The sequence below is a fragment of the Rhinolophus sinicus genome, chromosome 18, assembly GCF_057876585.1.
Source record: "Rhinolophus sinicus isolate RSI-liver-muscle chromosome 18, RSI-T2T, whole genome shotgun sequence".
NCBI classification, from domain to species: Eukaryota; Metazoa; Chordata; class Mammalia; order Chiroptera; family Rhinolophidae; genus Rhinolophus; species Rhinolophus sinicus.
Window position 1 is genome coordinate 68205583 of NC_142518.1, and position 27405 is coordinate 68232987.

General features: G+C 37.6%; 2 protein-coding genes across 9 annotated transcripts in view; both read left to right on the top strand.

Moving 5' to 3' along the window:
* Positions 1–4458, top strand: part of ARMCX5 (armadillo repeat containing X-linked 5) — an 85848-nt gene extending 81390 nt beyond the window's left edge. For 3 of the 5 annotated variants that reach the window (XM_088795186.1, XM_088795190.1, XM_088795192.1), the window contains one exon: positions 4187–4458. The gene's annotated coding sequence lies outside the window, so the exon portion shown is untranslated. The remainder of the gene's footprint in view (positions 1–4186) is intronic. The other 2 variants (XM_088795187.1, XM_088795191.1) reach the window with 1 other exon arrangement.
* Positions 1–27405, top strand: part of LOC109439631 (G protein-coupled receptor-associated sorting protein 2) — a 141041-nt gene that overhangs the window by 75493 nt on the left and 38143 nt on the right. The window lies entirely within an intron of this gene.

The following is a 27405-nucleotide window of genomic DNA, read 5'->3' on the forward strand; positions in this document are numbered from 1 at the left end:
CAAATATTCTATTTCTTCATGATTCAGTCTTAGTAAGTTGTATGTTTGTAAGCAGTACACATTTCTTCTAGGTTATCCAATTTGTTGGCATGTAATTGTTCATAGCAGTCTCCTATGATCGTTTTTATTTCTGTGGTATCAGCTGTAATATCTCCTCTATCATTTCTAATTTTATTTATTTGAGTCCTTTCTCTTTTTCTTGGTTATTTCCCCTAAAGTTTTGTTCATTGTGTTCATCTTTTAAAAAAAACAATGCTTAGTTTGGTTGATATTTTCTATTTTGCTTTTCTTTATTTCATATATTTCTTCTCTATTCTTTATTATTTACTTCTTTCATGTAATTTTGGGCTGAGTTTGTCTTTCCTCTGGTTCTGTGAGGTGTAATGTTAGTTCGTTGTAGGCATTTGTAGCTATAAACATTCCTCTTAAAAACACAGCCTCCCATAAGTTTGGGTATGTGGTGTTTCCATTATCAATGGTGTCAAGATATATTTTGATTTCTTCTTTTATTCATTGGTTGTTCAGGAGTGTGACTTATTTCACTTATCATTAAAATCTCAAGAACCGTCCATGCTGTCACAAATGTCACTATTTCATCTTTTCTTATGGCAGAATGGTATTCCATTGTGTATATATACCACAAAAATTAAGAATAGAATTACCATATAACCCAGCAATCCCTCTCTTGGGTATCTACCCCAAAAATCTGACATTTATTCGTAAAGATAAATGATATGTGCTCAGATGTTCATAGTTGTCGAGAGCTTCCCAAACCTATGGAAAGAACTGGATCCTCAAATCCAAGAAGCAAACAGAACACCTAATTACCTCAATCCTCAATATAGTGTGCCTTCTCCAAGGCACATTATATTTAAACTGTCAAAAATGAATGATGGGGGGGTAATGGCTGGTTAGCTCAGTTGGTTGGAGCGTGGTGGTAATGACACCAAGGTTGCCAGTTCGATCCCTGCATGGACCACTGTGAGCTGCGCCCTCCTTAAAAAAAAATAGTAATGACAAAGAAAGAATTCTGAAGGCACCCAGGGAAAAGAAGACAGTAACCTACAAAAGAAAGCCCATTAGAGTATCATCAGACTTTTCAGCACAAACCCTAAAGTCAGGAGGGAATGTAATCAAATATTCAAACTATTGAAAGAGAAATGACCAGCCAAGAATAATATATACAGCAAAGTTATCCTTTCAATATGAAAGAGGAATAAAGACCTTTCCAGACATATAGAAGCTGAGGGAATTTTCCACCACAAGGCCTGCATTACAGGAAATACTGAGGGAGGCTATTCGACCTGAAATAAAAAGAGAAAAGGATACAAAACCATGAACAAGATTACTAACAGACAGAAACAGGAAATGACACCCCCTACATGGAATAGGGAACTGTACACTTAAACATAACATAAAGGGTAAAGAAAATAAAAGCATAAAAAAGAGGAGAAAAAGACAATTTGCTACTGCATCACAGAAATCAACTCACAGCATAAATAGGGACAATTTGTGACAACAAAAACATAAAAGGGGAGAGAGTAAAGGTCTGAATCTGCAAAGCGGATTGGAGATAAAGAAGCATGTTGAAGAAAAAAGACTACTGACTATATGAAACTTTGTTTTACATAAACTTAATGGCAACCACAGAAAAAAAAATCCACAACTGAGACACATAACATAAAAAAGGAAACAGTGGAAAAATCATAGAATTACACCAAACTAAAATAATAGAAACACAAGGGTGAAGAAACAATGGAGACACCAACGTACCAGAAAACAAAAGATAAAATGAATATAGGAAATCCTCATATACCTATAACCACCCTAAATATAAATGGACTGAACTCAGCAATAAAAAGACACAGAGTAACAGATTGGATCTCAAACCAAAACCCAACCATATGCTGCCTCCTAGAGACACATCTCAGCTACAAGGACAAATATAGATTCAAAGTGAAAATGGGGGAAATGATCTCCAAGCAAATTGCACCCAGAGAAAAGAGGGTGTACCCATACTTATATCTGAGGAAGTAGATTTCAAGATGATAAAACGTAACAGGAGACAAAGATGGACATTTTGTAATGGTAAAGGGGACAACACAACAAGAAGACATAACACTTATCAGTGTATATGCTCCCAATCAGGAAGCACCAAAATTCATAAAGCAGCTACTAATAAAACTAAACAGAAACTGACAAAAACACAATCATAGTAGGGGGCCTAAATTCCCTATTAACAGCTATGGATAGATCATCCAAGCAGAAATTGAGTAAGGAAATACCAGTCTTAGATGACACATTAAATCAAATGGACATCATCAACATTTACAGAGCCTTCCATCCCAGAACACCAGACTATACATTCTTCTCTAGTGAACATGGAACATTCTCAAGGATAGAGGATATGTTGGGACATAAAACTAGCCTCAACAAATTTAAGAAGTTTGAAATAACGCCAAGCATATTCTCTGACCACAGTGCTTTGAAATTGGAGATCTGCTGAAAAAAGAAAGTGGGGAAAAACACAAACATGTGGGGATTAAACAATAGGCTGCTAAAAACACTACTGGGTCAAAGAAGAAATAAAAGGAGAGATCAAAAGATTCATAGAAACAAATGAGTATGAAAATACAACATATCAAAATTTAGAGGATGCAAGCAAAGCAGTAATAAGAGGGAAGTTTATATCATTTACCAGCCTATCTCAAGAAACAAGGAAAATCCCAAATAAAAAACCTAACATTACATCTTAAAGAACTAGAAAAAGAAGAACAAATTAAGCCCAAAGTCAGCAGAAAGAGGGAAATAATAAAAATTAGAGCAGAATTTTTAAATAGACAAATGAACAAGACAAACAAAAATTCATAGGCACAGAAAACAGTTTAGTGGTTAACAGAAGCTAAGGAGGTGGGGGAGGTAGAAAAGGGTAAAGGGAATCAAATATATGATGACAGAAGATTTGACTTTGGGTGGTGAGCACACCATGCAATATATAAATGGTGTATTGTAGAACTGTACACTTGAAACCTATGTAATTTTATTAACCAATATCACCCCAGTAAATTTAATTAAAAAATAAAATGTTTACAACTGAACAATAATAAAAATATTTTACCACAACTTCATTAACATCTTGGGGTTAAATGTGTATTGGGCATGGCTCTAACCAACACATGATGTCATTGCATCTTCAGGAAAATGCTATGAGGTTTTTCATTTTGTAGACAAGGAAACGGTCTTCAGAAAAGTGAGAACCAACCTACCTCACAGTATTCCCCATATTTTCAGGTTTTTAACTTCATCACTTCTTTCTAGCTACAAAAGTAATTAATAAATGTTTGTTGTAAATTAATTCTAACAACACAGAAGCATAAATCCCCTATGTCTTCTCCCTCCCTGTAGAAAATATTGTATGCCTTAATTATTAGGTTAGCAATATATCTAGTCTATCTTTCCATGCTTTTTCACTTAATATATCACACTGTCTTTCCATTTCAAATACTAATCTAATCTCTTCTTACTAATTATTTCCTAGTTTTCCATTTGTTCCTGAGAGTCCTTATGCTTCTTTCCCATTTTTACTACCACAAAACTAGTTACAAAATCAATCTTCTCTATACAATTTGTACTTGAGAAGGGACTATATCTTCATGAAAAGTCCTACACCTAAAACTTTTACCAAAAAGCCAGAACAGTGTGTATTTTACTATTTATTTAAAATAAATCTTCCAAATGTTGTAATGTATATTCCTGCCAACAATGTATTACAATGTCTAGTTTCCCATATCTTTGCAAATGCTGGCTATTCCTTATATTTTAAATTTTTATGTAGTTTGACAGAAAAAAACTCAGTTTCCATTTAAACTAACTTTAATGGTCACTTAGCATTCTATCCCGTGACTGTGATATGATCGAACCAGTTTATATTGTTGGCCATTTAGGATGATTATCGTTTTTCCCTGTAATGAAATATACAGTGATGAACATTGTGGTAGGCTGAAAGTTGTGCCTCGCCCCCCCCCCCCGAAGATATTCATGTCTTAATTTTTAGAACCTGTGAATGTGACTTTATGTGGCAAAACAGGATTGTTTTGAATTTGATTAAATTAATGAAATTGAGATGGGGATATTATCCTGGATTAGAAGTGAGGGCTCTAAATACAATCACAAATGTCTTTTTAAGACAGATGCAGAGGAATACTTCACACAGAAGAGAAGACACACGGAAGAAGAGAAGGCAGTGTGACTACAGAGGCAGAGATTGGCATAATACAGCCACAAGCCAAGTAATGCTGGCCGCCAACAGATGCTGGAAGAGGCAAGAAAGGGATTGTTCCTGAGATCCTCTGCAGGGAGCACAGTCTTACCAATACCTTGATTTTGGTCTAGTGATACTGATTTTGGATTTCCTCCCTCCAGAATTGTAAGAAAATAAATTTCTATTGTTATCAGCCACCTAGTCTATGGCAATTTGTTACATTAGCAATAGGAAACTAATACTAATATCCTTTTAGTTAATTTTGTTAAAGTGTGTTTCATGTGTATCATTTGACTAATTTTGCCAAAGAATTGATGAGTTTGCCCTCTTTAACCCCTCTAAAAAATTTATGATTATAATAATAGAACCTAGAAGAGTGTGTGTATATGTGTGTATACATGAGTGTGTGTGAGAGAGAGAGAGAGAGAATATACATACACAATGCACATCCAGTCTGTAGAATTTGTTTCCCTTGCAGCTTTATTGCTGCCTTACACCTGTCATTTCTAAATTCTGGCCCATAGCAGATGACTTAAGCTGGTGATTTTCAAGGAAAACATTTTAATTATATTTTTTGAAACATTCTTTACTATTTTATTAGGATAAATTTTTGTAAATGCTTACTCAAATAGAATGCCTACATTTATTTCAGTTTTACAGGTGGCACTGAGAAAAGTACCAATTTATAGTATACAAATTGGAATTAAATAAGGCATCAGGAAATGAGGAATGTAGCCATCCTGATATTATGTCACAAAGTCTGGGCACTAGTTTCTGTCAAAGACCATCTTCCAGGCTTTAATTATAGTTAGCTGACTTTCAAATAATCATTAATTGAAAAGTGTTTGTGCACAAGTGTCTCCTGAAGCAGCTCTGCAGTAATTCATGAGAAGACCACAGGGCTTGCGTTTAACCAACCTAGGCATTTATCTCAGCCCCAGGAGGGGGAAGCACACATCTTAAGGAACATAAAAGGCTATGTGAAGCACAATGAATAAAGGACATAAAGAGATTTGTAACAACAAAACAAAGATTGACCAACTGAAATATTAAAAGTATCTTTAAATTCCCATGTAATGAAAGAAACATACTGGTGTTCATTCTATGACATTGGTGAGGTTTTTAATCTTAAATACAGGAGTACCTCGGTTTTCGAACATAATCCGTTCCAGAACAACATTCGAGTTCTGAAACGTTCGAACACCGAGGCACAGTTTCCCCATAGAAAGTAATGCAAAATGGATTAATCCATTCCAGACATATAAAATCAACCCCTAAAACTGCAAATTTAGCATGAATTTTACTATCTCATGTTACCATAGAGCCATAAAATTTATGGCATTCGTGAACTAAAATGTTCATCAACGGAGACGTTCGAAAACCAAGGTACTACTGTATTGGACACATAAAATTAACACTGTAATTAGCACCATGCTAGGCACTAGGCTGAAGTGGTAAAACACAGACATAATTCGGTAGTGATCATAAAAACTAGAAATCACATGGTTCTCTGCTTTTTCTGTCTGACTTATTTCGCTCAGCATTACACTCTCAAGATCCATCCATGTTGTCACAAATGTTCCTATATCATCTTTTCTTACCGCCGAATAGTATTCCATTGTGTATATATACCACAACTTCTTCATCCATTCATCTATCGAAGGACATTTTGGTTGTTTCCATGTCTTGGCTGAGGGGGTGGGGGGTGGGAGATGAGGGTAAGGGGGATCGAATATATGGTGATGGAAGGAGAACTGACTCTGGGTGATGAACACACAATGGGATTTATAGATGATGTAATACAGAATAGTACACCTGAAATCTATGTAATTTTACTAACATTGTCACCCCAATAAATTTAATTTAAAAAAATAATAAAAATAAATAAATAATAAATAAATAAAAACTAGAAAGTACCATGGATTTTACTAGTGTCTTTATTGTTTAATTTATCTTCTAGTGTGGCACTTCCTTAAACAGGTATTAAATTCAAAAATATGAAATTGAATTTAATATGTGTTTATCATGAAACTACAATAATTAGATAATTTAGTGATGAATTAAACATAGAACTATAGAACAGACTAGAATTCAGAAACTGATCAAAATAGATACAGAGATTTCACATATAATAAAGATGGCATGACAAGTCTGAAGGGCAAAATATGAATTGTTGAAAAATTGCACTTGGGGAGTAATTGTCAGGGAAGATAGTGGAGTAGAAAGTGCCATGAAACCATTTCTCCACTTAAAATACAATTTTACTGGCAGAAACTGTCTGAAGTGACTAGTTTGGAACTCTGCATTCTATTTGAATATTTACAGCTTGCAGGGGAAAGCTTGGCTGGTAAAGTTATGGTGAATAGTAGTCAATTTCAGCCTTCAGTGTGGTAGCAGCTATTCATTCTCCACTGTCCAGGCCCATGGCAGGCAGCGTGGGGACAGCAACCTGCATTTCTAGCATGATTTTCTGGAGCCAGGATGGATAATAGGGACACTGTCCTCTAAGAATCAGGGGTTTGTGTTCTTACTGGTGATAGCTGCTTCTGATCACCAAGGTGTAGGCACAAAGGCTGGCCATTATTTCACCCCCACCAGCTAATGTTGCTTCCATGGTATGTAATGGAGCTGCACCTATTTTTGTTTGTTTGTTTTTTTAGACATTCAAACATAACTCCACATGCAGGGTAATTTAGAAAGCCACTGTGTCTGCATAAGGAAACACAGGCTCAGTAAAGCCCTGAGAAGACCCTGAACTTTTACCTCTGGCTAATTTCCAGCACAGAGATATCACCCTACAACAATAAAAAAAAATAGTAAAACCCTGGATATGAAGAAGGGGATGTGATTTCCAAAGTTACCACATCATAAGTGTCAAATGTCCAGTTTTCGCCAAAAGACCTCAAGGCATACAAAAAAATGAAAGTATGGCTCATTCAAAGACATAGAGTAAAACTACAGGAAATTTACCTGAGGAAGCACAGATGTCATGCATACTAGAAAAAGGCCTTAAAGCAACCGTTTTATCCTCAAGGAGCTAAAGGAAGACATGGAAAAAGACAGGAAAATGATATATGAACAAAATCAGAATATTGATAAAGAGAAAGAAATTATGAAAAGAAACCAAAAATAAATTTTGGAACTGAAAAGTAAAAATAACTGAAATGAAAATGCACTCAAGACATACAAAAACAGATTTGAGCAAGCAAAATAAAAAAAAGAATCAATTTACTTGAAGTCAAGTCGATAGAAATTATTGAGTATGATGAACAGAAAGGAGAAAAAATGAAAGTGAACAGAACCTAAGGGACCTCTGGGACACCATTAAGCAGACCAAAAAACTAACAGACACTGTGGGAATCCCAGAAGGAGAAGAGAGAAAGAAGTACAGTCATTATTCAAAGAAATAGTGGTCAAAAACTTCCCAAATATTATTAAATACATGCATATACAAATGTAAGGAGCTCAGTGAACTCCAGGTCAGAAAAACAAACAGATGCACACTGAGACACATTATGATCAAACTATCAAAGGGCAAAGACAAAGAGAGAATCTTGAAAGGATCAAGAGAGAAGTGACTTGTAACATACGAGGTCTGACCATTAGTTCACGTACTCATCCTAGAAAAAGTGCTACCTACCTCATTGCTGAATATCACTATGGTCATCTTTGAAATACTCTCCTTGGGAAGCTATGCACCAATGCCAGTGCCTAGTCCAACTTTCAAAGCAATTTTAGAACTCTTCCTGGAATGGCCATCAGAGTTGTCATCGTATTACCCTTGATGGCCTGAATGTCATCAAAATGTTTTCCTTTCAATATCTCCTTTATCTTCTGGCAAAGAAAGAAGTCACTAGGGGCCAGTTCAGGTGAGTAGGGAGGGTGTTCCAGTACAGTTATTTGTTTACTGGCTAAAAACTCCCTCACAGACAATGCCATGTGAGCTGGTGCATTGTCATGATGCAAAAGCCATAAATTGTTGGTGAAAAGTTCACATCACCTAACTTTTTCATGCAGCCTTTTCAGCACTTCCACATAGTAAACTTGATTAACTGTGCAGTTGGTACAGATTGATAATGAATAATCCCTATGATATTAAAAAAGGTTAACAACATCGTTGCAACAAGTTTGCAAACTTAATTGTCAGACCTTGTACAAGGGATCCTCATTAAGATTATAAGCATCAGACACCTTGAAGGCCAGAATGTAGTGAGTTTATATATTCAAAATGCTGAAGGAAAATGTCTATCGAGAACTCTATATCTACCAATACTGTCTTTCAAAAAAAGAAAGGTGAGAAATTAAGACATTCCTAGATAAACAAAAGCTGAGGGAGTTCAGTTCCACAAAATGTGCCCTGCAAGATATACTGAAAGGAGTCCTGCAGATTAAAATAAAAGGAAACTAGATAGCAACTTGAAACTGTATGAAGAAATAAAAATCTCCAGTAAAGGTAAATACATGGGTAATTATAAAAGCTAGTATCATTTGAATTTGGGGTTGTAACTCCACATTTTATGTTTTACACAATTTTAAAGGCAAATGCTTAAAAAAATAATTAAGCTATGCTATTGGGCACAAAATGTATAAAGATATAGTCTGACAGCAATAACAGAAAGAGTTGTGATGGATCTGTAAAGGAAGAAAGTTTTATAGGTTTTTGAAGATGACTCGGTATAAATTCTAATTAGATTGTTATGACTTTAGAACATTAAATGTAATCCCCATGGTAGCCATAAAGAAAATATATAGAGAATATATACAAAAGAAAATGAGAAGGAAATTAAACATTTCACTACAAAAGAATCAATTAAATACAAAGAAGGCAGTAATGGAGGAAATGAGGGGCATAAAAGATATAAGCCATATAGAAAACAACAAAATGACAGAAGTAAGTCTCTCCTTATAAGTAAGTAAATGTAAATGGATTAAACACTCCAATCAAAACACATAGATTTGCAGAAGAAATTAAAAAAACACACAATCCAACTCTATGCTGTCCATAAGAGACTCAGTTTAGCTCCAAAGACAGACATAGGTTGAACATGAAAGGATGGTAAAACATATTCCATGCAAATAGGTTTGATACAACAAGAAGATATAACAAGTATAAATATTTATATACATAAGAGACATACGAAGTCAGACAATTAAGTTCGCAAACATGTTGCAAGGATGTTGCTAACCTTTTTTGATATCAGAGGGATTATTCATTATGAATCCGTACCAACTGACAAGCAGTTAACCAAGTTTACTATTTGGAAGTGCTGAAAAGGCTGCATGAAAAAGTTAGACGACCTGAAGTTTTTGCCAACAATTCATGGCTCTTGCATTACGACAGTGTACCAGATCACAAGGCACTGTCTGTGAGGGAGTTTTTAGCCAGTAAACCAATTACTGTATTGGAAAACCCTCCCTATTCACCTGCTCTGGCCCCGATGACTTCTTTCTTTATCCAAAGATAAAGGAAATAAAGGAAGACATTTTGATGGCCATTCCAGAAAAAGAGTTCCAAAATTGCTTTGAAGGGTGGGCTAGGCACTGGCGTTAGTGCATAGTTTCCCAATGGGAGTACTTCAAAAGTGACCATAGTGATATTCAGCAATGAGGTATGTAGCACTTTTTCTAGGATGAGTTAATTGTCAGACCTCGTATATATGAAGCAAAACTTCACAGAACTGTAAGGAGAAATAGTTCTACAATAACAGTTGAAGGCTTCAATACCTCATTTTCTATAATGTGTAGACAAAGTAGGCAGAAGATACGTAAGTAAATAAAAGACTTGAACAACACAATAAGCCAACTAGAGCTAATCCATATTTGCAGAATACTCCACTCAACAAAAGCAGAATACATATTCTTCTCAAGTGCTCATAGGGCATTCTCCAAGAAAAACCATACATTAGGCCATGAAAGAAGTTTCAGTAGATTGAGAAGATTGATATCATACAAAGTACGAGGTGAGATAAAAAACGTGGTGAATGTTTAAATAAAAAATTTATTACAGTAAAAGACACATTGCCATTAATCCCCCTCAAAATACTCCCCCTCGCTTTGAACATACATATCCCATTTTTCTTGCCACTTTCTGAAACAGTGTTGGAAGTCCTCTTTCATGTTTTTAGTTGTGCTGTAATGGCTGCCTCGATGTCCTGATTCGATTCAAAACATTTACCTTTCATGGTCATTTTGACTTTGGGGAAAAGCCAGAAGTCACATGGTGCCTGATCAGGTGAATAACGTGGATGAGGACACACCGTAATGTTTTTGTTTGACAGAAATTGCAATACCAGAAGTGATGTGCAACAGAGTGTTATCATGATCGAGGATGAAACCTCCAGTGAATGCTCCTGCTCGTAACATAAAGCTGATGTTAATTGTGTTTTTTGACCTTGATGGAATTATGGGAGCTGATTTTGTACCCAAGAACACTATGGTGAAAGAACATAAATATTATAAAGGCTTATTAGAGCATTTAAGAAACGACATGCATAGAAAATGGCCCAACAAATGGGCAAACAGTTTCATCCTCCATCATGACAGTGCTCCGTGTCACACATCACTTCTGGTATGGCAATTTCTGTCAAACACAATGTGGTGTGTCTTCATCCACCCTATTCACTGCATCTGGCACCGTGTGACTTCTGGCTCTTCCCCAAAGTCAAGAGGACCATGAAAGGTAAATGTTTTTAATTGAATCGGGACATCAAGGCAGCCATGACCGAGCAACCAAAGACACTCATGAAAGAAGACTTCCAGAACTGCTTCAGAAAGTGGCAAGAACAATGGAATATGTATGTTTGAAGTGAGGGGGAGTATTTTGAGGGGGATTAATGGCCATGTGTCTTTTACTGTAATACTTTTTTTAAAAAAATAAACATTAACTGTATTTTTTGATCACCCTCATAGTCATGGGGATATAAAGTATAGGGAATATAATCAATAATACGGTAATAACTATATGTAGTGCCAGGTGGGTACTGTTGAATACTATGCTGTACACCTGAAGCTAATATAATATTGTATGTTAGCTATATTTTTAAAAAATCTTTAAAAAAAGAAATAGAGGACCTTAACAACTTTATAGTCCAATTGGACCTAACAGAAATATACAGATCATTCCACTCAACAACAACAATATATACATTCTTCACAAGTGTAAATGGAACATTCTCCAGGATAGACCACATGTTAGGCCGCAAAACAAATTAACACATTCAAGAAGATTTAAATCGTACAAAGTGTCTTTTCTGATATTAGTGGGATGAAACTAGAAATCAACAGGAAAAAGAAAAGTGGAAAATATGTTAATATGTAGAAAATAAATAACACAGTCTTAAGCAATTAATGAATAAAGAGGAATTCCCAGAGATAATTAGAAAATACCTTGAGACAAATGAAAACAAAAACACAATGTAATAAAATTTATGAGATGCAGGGAAAGCAGTGCTAAGATGGAATTTTACAGCTGTGAATTCATACATTAAAAGAGAAGCAAGACCTCAAATCAATAACCTCAATAAACTAGAAGAACAAAGTAAACCCAGAGCTAGCAGAGGGAATGAAGTAAATAATTGGGAAGAGATAAATAAAAAATAGAGAATAGAAAAACAACTTTTAAAAGACAGAGAAACTAAGAGTTAGTTATTTTAAAAGATCAACAATTTGATAAATCTTTAGTTGGATTAACTAAAAAAAGAGATAAGACAACTAAAATCACAATGGAAGAGGGGACATAATGACATGCTATGGGAATAAAAGACTATAAGAATTCTAGGACCTTCTTCCGGAAAAATGGCGCCGTGAGGTGAGCCTCTGTAAAGCTCCCCTGGAATTTACAACGAATCGAACAACAAAAACTCCACAAAGGACTCCCTGCACAGCACACAGGCAACACGAAGAGGTCCACTACCGACTGAAATCACCTACAGGTGGGAGATTCGCGCGAGTGGAGGGAGGAGGAAAGGGAGGAGAAGTGCGCGGAGATGGAGACGCGCGGGCGGAGGACGCAGACCTAGCTCAGTGCGCCGAGCTTGCTGCTTCCCGGAACTACCGCAGCTGCGGGAGAGGGAAGAACTCGGACTGCTAGGGCTCCGCTTGTGGCCCACAGGGCTGAGGGGACAGCATATAACACGGCTGAACCCAACGCTCACGGCAGAGACCTCGGAGAAAAGACTGAGGGAAAAAGGCTGAAAACGGTGGTTTAAGCCCGCACTGCCGAGCAGAGAACGGAGCCTTAGGCACTGAGACTAGCCGCACCCTCCCTCCCTTCCCAGAGCTCGCCCCGCCCCCACCTGCCCGGTGCTAAAAGCGAAACAGTAGCAGTGTCAGATCAAAACAACAGAAAATTTGCTGTTTTGATAACTGTGGACTGCAAACACAATTTCACAGCCCAACTAGTTCCAGCAAAGGGGAGAGAGCTGTGGACGCAGGACCGGCTGTGGTGGTGGTTGCCGCCATTGCTCTGGGCCACCTCTCACAACTCACCCCGCCTCTGACCCCACCTATCTGGGCGGATCCCTGCAGGAGTAAACAGAACTGCTGAAACATACGGGCTCTGAATCTAGTGCAGGAAGAGATTTGGAACATCAAAAGCTCTCCGCATACCCACCGGGACACTGCGCCCTGTGACCTAGACGAACTATTAACAGAGGAGAAGCCCGTCTCCCAGGGAATCCCCCCATTGCGTGAGAAGTTGGAATAGTGCAGAGAAAACATAGCACTACTGTGTGGGAGAAGGAAAATAAGTTGCAGTTGGAGAAATAATAAAACATTCTACCAACAAGTACTGGCAAACAAAAGAAAGACCGCTTTCTATCAACCTGTTGCAGAAGCCACTCCTGTAGATGTCTAGGAAGAGAAATAGTAAACCAGTAATCGCCATGAATAACCAAGGCAACAAGATAACTCAGAAAGAAAGTGAAAAATCTCCAGAGAAGGCACTTAAAGATACAGAAATATGTGACTTAAATGACAGAGAATTCAAGATTGCAGTTCTGAAAAAACTCAACGAGATACAAGAAAACACAGATAGGCAGTTAAAGGAACTCAGAAACTCAATCAAAGAACAGCATGAGCATTTTACGAAAGAGATTGAAATCTTAAAAAAGAACCAAATAGAATTTCTGGAGATTAAGAACTCAATAGAAGAAATTAAGAATGAAATAACCAGCTTAGGTAGTAGAGTTGACCAGATGGAGGAAAGAATCAGTGACATCGAAGATAGAAACCTGGAAATGACACAGAGAGAAGAAGAAAGAGACTTGAGACTTAAAAGAAATGAAAGAACTCTACAAGAACTTTCTGACTCCATCAGAAAGAGCAATATAAGAATAATGGGCATACCAGAAGGAGAAGAAAGAGAGAAGGGAACAGAGAATATATTCAAACAAATTGTCGATGAGAACTTCCCAAATTTGTGGACAGAACTGGACCCTCGAATCCAAGAAGCAAATAGAACACCTAGTTACCTCAATCCCAACAGGCCTTCTCCAAGGCACATTGTATTGAAGCTGTCTAAAATCAACGACAAAGAAAGAATCCTCAAGGCAGCCAGGGAAAAGAAGACGGTAACATACAAAGGAAAGCCCATTAGATTATCATCAGATTTTTCAGCAGAAACTCTACAAGCCAGGAGGGAGTGGAACCAAATATTCAAACTATTAAAAGAGAGAAATCATGAGCCAAGAATAATATATCCAGCAAAGATATCCTTTAGATATGAAGGAGGAATAAAGACCTTTCCAGACATACAGAAGCTGAGGGAATTTTCTAATACACGACCTGCACTACAAGAAATACTAAAGGAGGTTATTCGACCACCATCAACAGGGACAATTTGTGGCAACCAAAACTCAAAAAGGGGGAGAGTAAAGGCCTGAACCGGAATATGGGAATGGAGAAAGTAAGCGTGCTGAAAAAAATGGAATACTCTAAATATCAAACTTTCTTTTACATAAATTTAAGGGTAACCACTCAAAATAAATCCAGAATTGAAATATATACTGAAATAAAAGAAGAAACAGAGGGAAACATCATAGAATACCACCACACAGAAATAATAGACAACAACAAAAAAGCAAAGAAACAATGGAGACACAGCCTTACCAGAAAACTAAAGATAGAATGACAGGAAATCCTCACATATCAATAATCTCCCTAAATGTAAATGGACTGAACTCACCAATAAAAAGGCACAGAGTAGCAGATTGGATCAAAAAACTAAACCCAATCATATGCTGTCTCCAAGAGACACATCTCAGCTACAAGGACAAGCATAGACTCAAAGTGAAAGGGTGGAAATTGACACTCCAAGCAAATGGTACCCAGAGAAAATCAGGTGTAGCCATAATGATATCAGATGAAACAGACTTCAAGGTGAAAAAGATAACAAGAGATAAAGATGGACACTTCATAATGGTGAAGGGGACTGTACAACAAGAAGACATAACAGTCATCAATATTTATGCCCCCAATCAGGGAGCACCGAAATACACCAAGCAACTACTAACAGAACTAAAGGGAGAAATTGACCAAAACACAATTATACTAGGGGACTTAAATACATCATTGACAGCTATGGATAGATCATCCAAACAGAAAATAAATAACGAAATAGTAGCCCTAAATGACACATTAGATGAAATGGACATAATTGACATTTATAGAGCACTTCATCCTAAAACATCAGACTACACATTCTTTTCTAGTGTACATGGAACATTCTCAAGGATAGACCATATATTGGGACATAAAATCAGTCTCAACAAATTTAAGAAGATTGAAATCATACCATGCATATTCTCTGATCACAAGGCTTTGAAATTGGATATCAACTGTAAAAAGAAAGCGGGAAAAAACACAAATACATGGAGATTAAACAACATACTTTTAAAGAAGGACTGGGTCAAAGAAGAAATTAGAGGAGAGATCAAAAGATACATAGAAACAAATGACAATGAAAATACATCCTACCAAAATTTCTGGGATGCAGCGAAAGCAGTTTTAAGAGGGAAATTTATCTCATTACAGGCCTATCTCAAGAAACAAGAAAACTCCCAAATAAATAACCTCATGTTACACCTTAAAGAACTAGAAAAAGAAGAACAAGTAAAACCCAAGGTCAGCAGAAGAAAGGAAATAATAAAAATTAAAGCAGAAATAAATGAAATAGAGAACAAAAAGACAATAGAAAAAATTAATGTGACAAAGAGCTGGTTCTTTGAAAAGATTAACAAAATTGACAAACCCTTGGCTAGACTTACTAAGATAAAAAGAGAGAAGACACTGATTAACAAAATCAGAAACGTAAAAGGGGAAGTTATCACGGACACCACAGAAATACAAAGGATCATCCAAGAATACTATGAAGTACTATATGCCACCAAATTCAACAACCTAGAAGAAATGGACAAGTTCTTAGAAACATATAGCCTTCCAAGGCTGAACCATGAAGAACTGGAAAATCTAAACAGACCGATCACCAGTAACGAAATTGAATCAGTCATCCAAAACCTTCCCAAAAGCAAAAGTCCGGGACCAGATGGCTTCACTAGTGAATTCTACCAAACCTTCAAAGAGGATCTAATACCAATTCTGCACAAACTCTTCCAAAAAATTGAAGAAGAGACAGTACTCCCTAACTCATTTTATGAGGCCAACATTACCCTGATACCAAAACCTGGTAAGGACAGCACAAAAAAAGAAAACTACAGACCAATATCTCTAATGAATACCGATGCAAAAATCCTAAATAAAATTCTAGCAAATCGAATACAACAATGCATTAAAAAGATTATTCATCACGACCAAGTGGGGTTCATCCCCGGGGCACAAGGATGGTTCAACATCCGCAAATCCATCAATGTGATACATCACATAAACAAAATAAAGGACAAAAATCATATGATTATATCAATTGATGCAGAAAAAGCATTTGACAAGATACAACATCCATTTATGATTAAAACACTTAATAAAATGGGTATAGAAGGAAAATACCTTAACATAATAAAGGCCATATATGACAAGCCCTCTGCTAATCTCATAATTAATGGAGAAAAACTGAAGCCCTTTGCTCTACGTTCAGGAACACGACAGGGATGTCCCCTATCTCCTCTGCTTTTCAACATAGTGTTGGAAGTCCTTGCCAGAGCAATCAGGCAAGAGAAAGAAATAAAAGGCATCCAAATTGGAAATGAAGAAGTTAAATTATCACTCTTTGCAGATGACATGATGCTATATATAGAAAACCCTAAAGACTCCACCAAAAAGCTATTAGAAACAATCAACGAATACAGTAAAGTTGCCGGCTACAAAATCAACGCACAAAAGTCCATTGCCTTCCTATATACTAACAATGAAATCTCAGAAAAAGAAATACAAAAAACAATTCCTTTTGCAATTGCAGCAAAAAGAATAAAATACCTAGGAATACACTTAACCAAGGATGTGAAAGACCTATATGCTGAAAACTATAAGACATTTTTTGAAAGAAATTGAAGAAGACACAAAGAAATGGAAAGACATTCCGTGCTCATGGATTGGAAGAATCAACATAGTTTAAATGGCCATATTACCCAAAGCAATATACAGATTCAATGCAATCCCCATCAAAATCCCAATGGCATATTTTAAAGAAATAGAACAAAAAATCATCAGATTTGTTTGGAACCACAAAAGACCCCGAATAGCCAAAGTAATCTTAAGGAAAAAGAACAATAATGGAGTATCACACTTCCTGACTTTAGATTGTACTACAGGGCTACAATAATCAAAACAGCATGGTATTGGCAGAAAAACAGATACGTAGACCAGTGGAATAGAATTGAGAACCCAGAAATAAAACCACATAAATATGGACAGATAATTTTTGACAAATAAGCTAAAACCATACAATGGAGGAAAGACAGCCTCTTCAATAAATAGTGCTGGGAGAATTGGATAGCCACGTGCAAAAGAATGAAACTGGACTGCTATTTGTCACCATGTACCAAAGTTAATTCAAAATGGATCAAAGACTTAAGCATAAGACCTGACACAATAAACTGCATAGAAGAAAACATAGGTACTAAACTTATGGACCTTGGGTTCAAAGAGCATTTTATGAACTTGACTCCAAAGGCAATGGAAGTAAAAGCTAAAATAAACGAATGGGACTATATGAAACTTAAAAGCTTCTGCACAGCAAAAGAAACCATTGACAAAATAAAGAGGCCACCAACTGAATGGGAGAAGATTTTTGCTAACAGTGCCTCCGATAAGGGGCTAGTATCCAGAATATACAAGGAACTCATGCAACTCAACAACAAAAAAACAAACAACCCAATTGAAAAATGGGCAGAGGACTTGAAGAGACATTTCTCCAAAGAGGACATACAAATGGCAAATAAACATATGAAAAAATGCTCAACATCACTAATCATCAGAGAAATGCAAATCAAAACCACAATGAGATATCACCTCACCCCAGTCAGAATGGCCATCATCAACAAGACAAATAGTAACAAATGTTGGAGCGGTTGTGGAGAAAAAGGAACCCTCATACACTGTTGGTGGGAATGCAGACTGGTGCAGCCGTTATGGAAGGCAGTGTGGAGGTTCCTCAAAGAATTACGAATAGAATTGCCGTATGACCCAGCAATCCCTCTCCTGGGTATCTACCCAAAAAATCTGAAAACATTTAGAGATAAAGACACGTGTGCTCCAATGTTCATGGCAGCTTTGTTTACGGTGGCCAAGACATGGAAACAACCAAAATGTCCTTCGATAGATGAATGGATAAAGAAGTTGTGGTACATATACACAATGGAATACTATTCGGCAGTGCGAAAAGATGATATAGGAACATTTGTGACAACATGGATGGATCTTGAGAGAGTAATGCTGAGCGAAACAAGTCAGACAGAAAAAGCAGAGAACCATGTGATTTCACTGATATGTGGTATATAAACCAAAAACAACAAAAGAACAAGACAAACAAATGAGAAACAGAAACTCATAGACACAGACAATAGTTTAGTGGTTGCCAGAGGGTAAGGGTGGTGGGGTGGGAGATGAGGGTAAGGGGGATCGAATATATGGTGATGGAAGAACTGACTCTGGGTGATGAACATACAATGGGATTTATAGATGATGTAATACAGAATTGTACACCTGAAATCTATGTAATTTTACTAACAATTGTCACCCCAATAAATTTAATTAAAAAAAAAAAAAAAGAATTCTAGGGATGTTTATATGCCAATAAATTGGACAAATGAATAGAAATGGATAAATTTCTAGAAACACACAATGTATCACGACTGAATAATGAAGAAATAGAAAATCTGAGCAGACCAATAATAAGAACATAGAATCAATAATCAAAAGTCTCACAACAAAGAAAAACCCAGGAACAGACGGTTTTACAGGAGAATTGTACTAAACATTTAGAGAATTAACAACCATCCTCTTGAAACTCTCCTAAAAAAAAAATGAAGAGGATGGAGAGGATCCAAGATGGTATGTAATGACTGCTTACCTTCTCCCATAACCACATTAAAATTACAACTAAATTATGGAACAATCAACCTGGAGAACCACCTGAAGTCTAGCAGAACAAGTTTTATAACTAAGGAAGGATATAAAGAAGAAACATTGAGACTGGTAGGAGGGGTGGAGATATGGAATGGGCAGCTCTACACTTGTATGTGGTGGTTGAGAATCAAGAAGGATATCTCAGCCATGGAGGTCCATCTCACAGGAGTGAGGAACCCCAGCCCCAGATGGGGCTCCCCAGCCTGGAGTACTGGTGCCAGGAAGAGGAGCTCCCACAAAATCTAGCTGTGAAAAATGGGGGATTCCAACCACCAGGTGGGACGGAAGGCTGTGGGTAACCCAGATGACTTCTTAAAGGGCCTGCACACAAACTCATTTGCTCACAGGCACTCACCCTCAGTTCCGGTGGAAGGACAGTGACTCAGGGGGCATTGTAGACATACGGGGAGAGACTGAGTTGTGTGGCTGTGGGGCAAGGACTGGAGGGACAGTCGCCATTTTCCCTGTGTGGGGTCTTCTCCCATACAGCTGGCAGGTGGGAACCATCTTCCCTATGTTGAGCCCTCCCGTATATAGCCAAATCTGAATCTGCATTGGCCTGGTGAACTCTAATTGCTCCACCCTGGTGAATCCCTGGGACCCTGCCTCATCCAACTCAAGCAACACCTCAGACACTTTCTTGATGAGTATCCAGCCCTGCCCTCATTGCACTCTTTCTTGGAAAACTCTCAGGGGTCTGCCAGCTCAAGGCAAGTGGCAGCTGGCCTCATTGTGCTCTGAGACTTGCTGAGTAGCTCCAGGCTCAGCACTGGCATCAAGCCAGAATCTACATTAAACTGGTGAAGATTACTCATTCCAACCTGGTCACTCCTTGAGACCCCTCCTCACCTAATTTGCATATGGCACAAGGATCTATCAGCAGCTGAACCTGCATGCAGCAGCAGGCCTTGGGGTGTCCTGGGCTTTTTGCAGAGCTACCCCAGGCCTAGTACCTGTGATAGCCATCCTTGGTTCACAGCGTGGTTTCTCCCATGGGCCTCCAGGTCCAGCAAAGGCAGAGACCAACCACAGATCACTTTGTAGCTCCTACCAGGTCGCCCCCAGCCAGTCACAGGCAGTGGCTGACCTGGGCATACACCAAAGCTCCTCCTGAGAGACTCCAGAACCAACATACATGAAGGTTGGCTTCAGACCACAGCAGAGCACCACTCAATTAGCCCCATGAGGGGCACACATGAAGGGCAGTCTCAGCAGACACCAGAGCTTGCTGGGGCGAATCCTGCTCCACAGAGTAACCACACACACACACACACACACACACACACACACACACACACACAACAGCCACTAAGCTGTGGATGTGGCCAAACCCCACAGCCAGTCAGCCTGAGGGCCAATCCCACCCACTGAAGTGCCAATAGCAATCAAGGCTTTACTATAAGAGGAGGGTACACACAATCTGGGACACTCCTGGAGTACCCAGCACAGGTACCCAGACCAGAGAGAATTGCCACTGGGTCCCACAAGGCACCTACTACATAAGGACACACATGGTAGATATACCTAATACATAGAAACAAACACAGAGAGGGAGCCAAAATGAAGACACAAAGAAATATGTCCCAAATGAAATAACAGGAGAAAACTCAAAAAAAAAAAAAAAAAGAACTAAAAATGGAGGCAAGTTCAAAACAATGGTTATAAGGATGCTCAAGAAACTCAGAACTTCAACAAAGGGAACTTCAACAAAGAAACAGTAAGCATAAAAAGGGACATAGAACCATAAAAAAGAACCAGTCAGAAGTGAAGAATACAATAACTGAAATGAAAAATGCACTGGAATGAATCACCAGGAGACTAGATGAAACAGATGATCCAATCAACGATTTAGAAGAGAAGGTAACAGAAAACACCCAATCAGAAGAGCAAAAAGAAAAAAACAAAGAAAATGAGGATAGCTTAAGAGACTTCTGGAACAAAATGAACGGTAACATCATTTACATAAGGAGTACCAGAAGGAGAAGAGAGGAAACAAAGAATTGAGAACCTATTTGAAGAAATAATGACTGACAACTTTCCTAACCTGGTGAAGGAAATAGACGTACAAGCCCAGAAAGCACACAGAGTCCCAAACAAGGTGAACCCAAACAAGCCCACACCAAGACACATTATAAATTAAAATGGCAAAAGTTAAAGACAAAGAAGAATCCTAAAAGCAGCAAGATAATGGCAACTAGTTACTTACAAGGGAGTTTCCATAGGATTGTCAGCTGGCTTCTCAACAGAAACTTTGCAGGCAAGAAGAGATTGGCATGAAATATACAAAGTGATGAAAACCAAGGATCTACAACTAAGACTACTCTACCTAGCAAGGCTATCATTCAAACTTGAAGGAGAGATAAAGACCTCCCCAGACAAGAAAAGTTAAAGGAGTTGATCACCACCAAACCAGTATTACACGAAATGTTGAAGGGATTTCTTTAAGAAAAAGAAGGGGGTGGGGTGAACATACTGATGAGTAATAAAATGGCAATTACTATATATCTATCAATAATCGCTTTAAATGGTCCAATCAAAAGACATAGGTAGCTGGATGGATAAGAAAACAAGACCCATATATATGCTGTCTACAAGAGACCCACTTCAGATCAAAAGGTACATATAGACTGAAAGTAAAGGGATGGAAAAAGATATTTCATGCGAATGGAAATGAAAAAAAGCTAGAGTAGCAATACTTATGTCAGACAAAATAGACTTTAAAACAAAGACTATATATAATGAGACAAAGAGAGACAGTACAGAGTAATAAAGGGATCAATCCAACAAGAGCATATAACCCTTGTAAATATTTATGCACCGAACAGAGGAGCACATAAATATGTAAAGCAAGTATTGACTGACATGAAGGGAGAGATCGACAGTAATACAATCATAGTAGTGGACTGTAAAACCCCATTGACAGCAATGGACTGATCTTCGAGAGAGACTACAATACAAGGAAGCAGTGGCCTTAAATGACACACTAGAACAGATGGTTTAATTTATATTTTTAGAGCATTTCACCACAAAACAGCAGAATATGCATTCTTTTCAAGTGCACATGGAACATTTTCCAAGATAGACCACAAAACAAGTCTCAATAAATTTAAGACAATTGAAATAATACCAAGTGTCTTCTCTGACCACAATTGTATGAAACTAGAAATCAATTACAAGAAAAAAACTGAAAAACACACAAACACATGGAGGCCAAATAACATGCTACTAAATAATGAATAGGTCAACAATGAGATTAAGAAAGATTTCAAAACATACCTTGAGAAAAATAAAAATGAAAACACAACAACCCTAAATCTATGGGACACAATGAAAGCAGTCCTAACAGGGAAATTCATAGTAATGCAAGCCTACTTCAAGAAACAAGAAAAAGATCAAACAAACAATCTAACCTTACACTTAAAGGAACCAGGAAAAAGAACAGCAAACAATGCCCAATGCAAGTGGAAGGAATAAAGATCAGAGCCAAAATAAAATGGAATCTAAAAAAAAAAAAAAAAAAAAAAAAGACAAAATATCAATGAAACAAAGAGCTGGTTCTTTGAAAAGATAAACAAAATGGATAAACCTTTAGCCAGACACAAGATAAAAAGACAATGTAAATGCTTCCATGTTTTAGTGTAAAAAAAAAAAAAAAAAAAAGCAACGAACAGAAATAAAATATCAGAAGTGAAAAAGGAGAAATGACAAATGGCACCACAAAAATATAAAGAATTTGAGAAACTACATCATATGCCAACAAATTGGACAATCTGGATTAAATGGATGAATTCCTTTAAACATACAATCTTCCAAGATTGTATCAAAAAGAAAAAGAAGAGACGTCATCAAAATGGCAGCGTGAGGTGAGCCTCTGTAAAGCTCCCCTGGAACTTACAACAAATCAAAAAACTATAACTCCACAACGGACTCCAGGCACAGCAGACAGGCAAGATAAAGAGGCCCACTACTTAATTCACCTAACGGTGGACGAATTGCGTGAGCAGGGGACGAGGGAAAGGAGAAGTGCGGAGAATGAGCCGCACAGGCGCAGGACGAAGACCTAGCTCAGTGCTCCGAGGACACTGCATCCCGGAAGTACCGCAACTGCGGGAAAGGGAAGAACTCGGACTGCTAGGGCTCCGTTTATGGACCACAGAACTGAGGGGACAGCATATAACATGGCTGAACCCAACACTCACAGCAGAGACCTCAGAGAAAAGACTGAGGGAAGAAGGCTGAAAACAGTGGTTTAAACCCTCACTGCAGAGCAGAGAAAAGAAGACTTAGGCATTGAGACTAGCCACCCCATCCCAAACCCCCAGAGCTTCCCTGCCCACACCTGCATACTGCTAAAAGCGGAACAGAAGTGGGGTCAGGTCAAAAGAACAGAATATTTGCTGTTCTGAGAACTGTAGTCCGCAGACACAGATTCACAGCCCAATTAGCTCTGGCAAAGGGGAGGGAGCTGTGGAAGCATGACTGGCTGTAGCAGTAGTTGCCACCATTGCTCTGGGCCACCTCTCACAACTCAACCCGCCCCTGTCCCCACCTATCTGGGCAGATCTTTGCAGGAGTAAACAGAACTGCTGAAACACACAGGCTCTGATTCTGGTGCAGGAAGAGCTTTGGAACTTCAAAAGCTCTCCTCATACCCACACGGACACTGCGCCCTGTGACCCAGGCGAACTATTAACAGAGGAGAAGCCCGAGTCCCAGGGAATCCCACCATTGTGTGAGAAGCTGGAATAGTGCAGAGAAAACATAGCACTACCATGTAAGAGAGAAAAAAAGGCTGCAGTCAGAGAGAAAATAAAACATTCTATCAACAAGTACTGGAAAACAAAAGAAAGAACTCTTCCTATCAACCTGTTGCTGAAGCCACTCCTGTAAATGTCTAGGAAGAGAAATAATAAATCAGTAATTGCCATGAATAACCAAGGCAACAAGAGAGCTCAAAAAGAAAGTGAAAAGACTCCAGAAAAGGAACTTAAAGATACAGAAATATGTGACTTAAATGACAGAGAATTCAAGATAGCAGTTCTGAAAAAACTCAACGAGATGCAAGAAAACACAGATAGGCAGTTAAAGGAACTCAGAAACTCAATCAAAGAACAGCATGAGCATTTTACGAAAGAGATTGAAATCTTAAAAAAGAACCAAATAGAATTTCTGGAGATTAAGAACTCAATAGAAGAAATTAAGAATGAAATAACCAGCTTAGGTAGTAGAGTGGACCAGATGGAGGAAAGAATCAGTGACATCGAAGATAGAAACCTGGAAATGACACAGATGGAAGAAGAAAGAGACTTGAGACTTAAAAGAAATGAAGGAATGCTACAAGAACTTTCTGACTCCATCAGAAAGAGAAATATAAGAATAATGGGCATACCAGAAGGAGAAGAAAGAGAGAAGGGAACACAGAATATATTCAAACAAATCGTTGATGAGAACTTGCCAAACTTGTGGACAGTACTGGATCCTCAAATCCAAGAAACAAATAGAACACCTAATTACCTCAATCCGATCAGGCCTTCTCCAAGGCACATTGTATTGAAGCTGTCAAAAATCAACAACAAAGAATCTTCAAGGCGGCCAGGGAAAAGAAGACAGAAATCTACAAAGGAAAGCCCATTAGAATATTATCAGATTTTTCAGGAGAAACTCTACTAGTCAGGAGGGAGTGGAACCAAATATTCAAACTATTCAAAGAGAAAAATTATCAGCCAAGAACAATATATCCAGCAAAGTTATCCTTTAGATATGAAGGAGGAATAGAAACCTTACCAGACATACAGAAGCTGAGGGAATTTTGTAATACATGACTTGCACTACAAGAAATACTAAAGGAGGCTATTCGACGACCATCAACAGGGACAATTTGTGGCAACCAAAACATAAAAAGGGGGACAGTAAAGGCCTGAACTGGAATATGGGAATGGAGAAAGCAAGAAGCTGTAGAAAATGGAATACTCTAAATATCAAACTTTCTCTTACATAAACTTAAGGGTAACCACTCAAAAAAAAAAAAATCCAGAACTGAAACATACTGTAATAAAAGGAAAAAACAGAGGGAAACATCGTAGAATACCACCACACAGAAATAATAGACAACAACAAAAATGCAAATAAATAATGGAGACACAGCCTTATCAGAAAAACAGATACAATGACAGGAAATCCTCACATATTGATAATCACCCTAAATGTAAATGGACTGAACTCATCAACAAAAAAGGCACAGAGTAGCAGATTGAATCAAAAAAGTAAACCCAACCACATGCTGTCTCCAAGAGACAGATCTCAGCTGCAAGGAGAAGCATAGACTCAAAGTGAAAGGGTGGAAATTGACACACCAAGCAATTGGTACCCAGAGAAAATCAGGTGTAGCCATAGTGATATCAGATGAAACAGACTTCAGGGTGAAAAACATAACAAGAGACAAAGATGGGCATTTCATAATGGTGAAGGGGACTGTACAACAAGAAGACATAACAGTCATCAATATTTATGCCCCCAATCAGGGAGCACCGAAATATACCAAGCAACTACTAACAGATCTAAAGGGAGAATTTGACTAAAACACAACTATACCAGGGGACTTAAATACATCATTGACAGCTATGGATAGATCATCCAAACAGAAAATAAATAACGAAACAGCAGCCCTAAATGACACATTAGATGAAATGGACACAATTGACCTATATAGAGCACTTCATCCTAAAATATCAGACTATACATTTTTTTTCCAGTGCACATGGAACATTCTCAAGGACAGACCAAGGCTGAACCATAAAGAACAGGAAAATCTAAACAGACCAATCACCAGTAACGAAATTGAATCAGTCATCCAAAACCTTCCCAAAAGCAAAAGTCCGGGACCAGATGGCTTCACTAGTGAATTCTACCAAACCTTCAAAGAGGATCTAATACCGATCCTGCTCAAACTCTTCCAAAAAATTGAAGAAGAGACAGTACCCCCTAACTCATTTTATGAGGCCAACATTACCCTGACACAAAAACCTGGTAAGAACGACACAAAAAAAGAAAGCTGCAGACCAATATCTCTGATGAATACAGATGCAAAAATCCTAATCAAAATTCTAGCATATCGAATACAGCAATGCATTAAAAAGATTATTCACCACGACCAAGTGAGGTTCATCCCTGGGGCACAAGGATGGTTCAACACCCACAAATCCATCAATGTGACACATCACATAAACAAAATAAAGTACAAAAATCATTTGATTATATCAATTGATGCAGAAAAGCATTTGACAAGATACAACATCCATTTATGATTAAAACAATTAATAAAATAGGTATAGAAGGAAAATACATTAACATAATAAAGGCCATATATGACATACCCTCAGCTAATCTAGTAATTAATGGTTAAAAAGTGAAGTCATTTGCTCTACATTCAGGAACACGACAGGGCTTTCCCCTATCACCTCTGCTTCTCAACATAATGTTGGAAGTCCTTGCCAGAGCAATCAGGGAAGAGAAATAAATAAAAGGCATCCAGATTGGGAATGAAGAAGTTAAACTATCACTCTTTGCAGATGACATGATGCTATATATAGAAAACCCTAGAGACTCCACCAAAAAGCTATTGGAAACAACAAATAGTGTAAAGTTGCTGGCTACAAAATCAATGAACAAAAGTCCATTGCATTCCTATATACTAACAATGAAATCTCAGAAAAAGAAATACAAAAAACAATTCTTTTTGCAATTGCAACAAAAAGATTAAAATGACTAGGGATTAACTTAACCAAGGATGTGAAAGACCTATATGCTGAAAACAATAAGACATTTTTGAAAGAAAATGAAGAAGACACCAAGAAATGGAAAGACATTCCGTGCTCATGGAGTGGAAGAATCAACATAGTTAAAATGGCCATATTACCCAAAGCAATATACAGATTTAATGCAATCCCCATCAAAATCCCAATGGCACTTTTTGAAGAAATAGAACAAAAAATCATCAGATTTGTTTGGAACCACAAAAGACCCCGAGTAGCCAAAGCAATCTTCAGAAAAAAGTACAATACTGGAGGTATCGCACTCCCTGATTTTAGCTTTTCCTACAATAATCAAAACAGCATAGTATTGGCAGAAATCAGACACATAGACAAATGGAATAAAATTGAGAACCCAGAAATAAAACCACATAAATATGGACAGATAATTTTTTACAAAGAAGCAAAAAACATACAATGGAGAAAAGACAGCCTCTTCAATAAATGGTGATGGCAGAATTGGATAGCCACGTGCAAAAGAATGAAACTGGAGTGCTATCTGTCACCATGTACCAAAATTAATTCAAAATGGATCAAAGACTTAAACCTAAGACCTGAAACGGTAAACTGCGTAGAAGAAAACATAGGTAATAAAGTTATGGACCTTGGGTTCAAAGAGCATTTTATGAATTTGACTCCAAAGGTAATGGAAGTAAAAGCTAAAATAAATGAATGGGACTATATGAAACTTAAATGCTTCTGCACAGCAAAACAAACCTTCGACAAAATAAAGAGGCAACAAAATGAATGGGAGAAGAT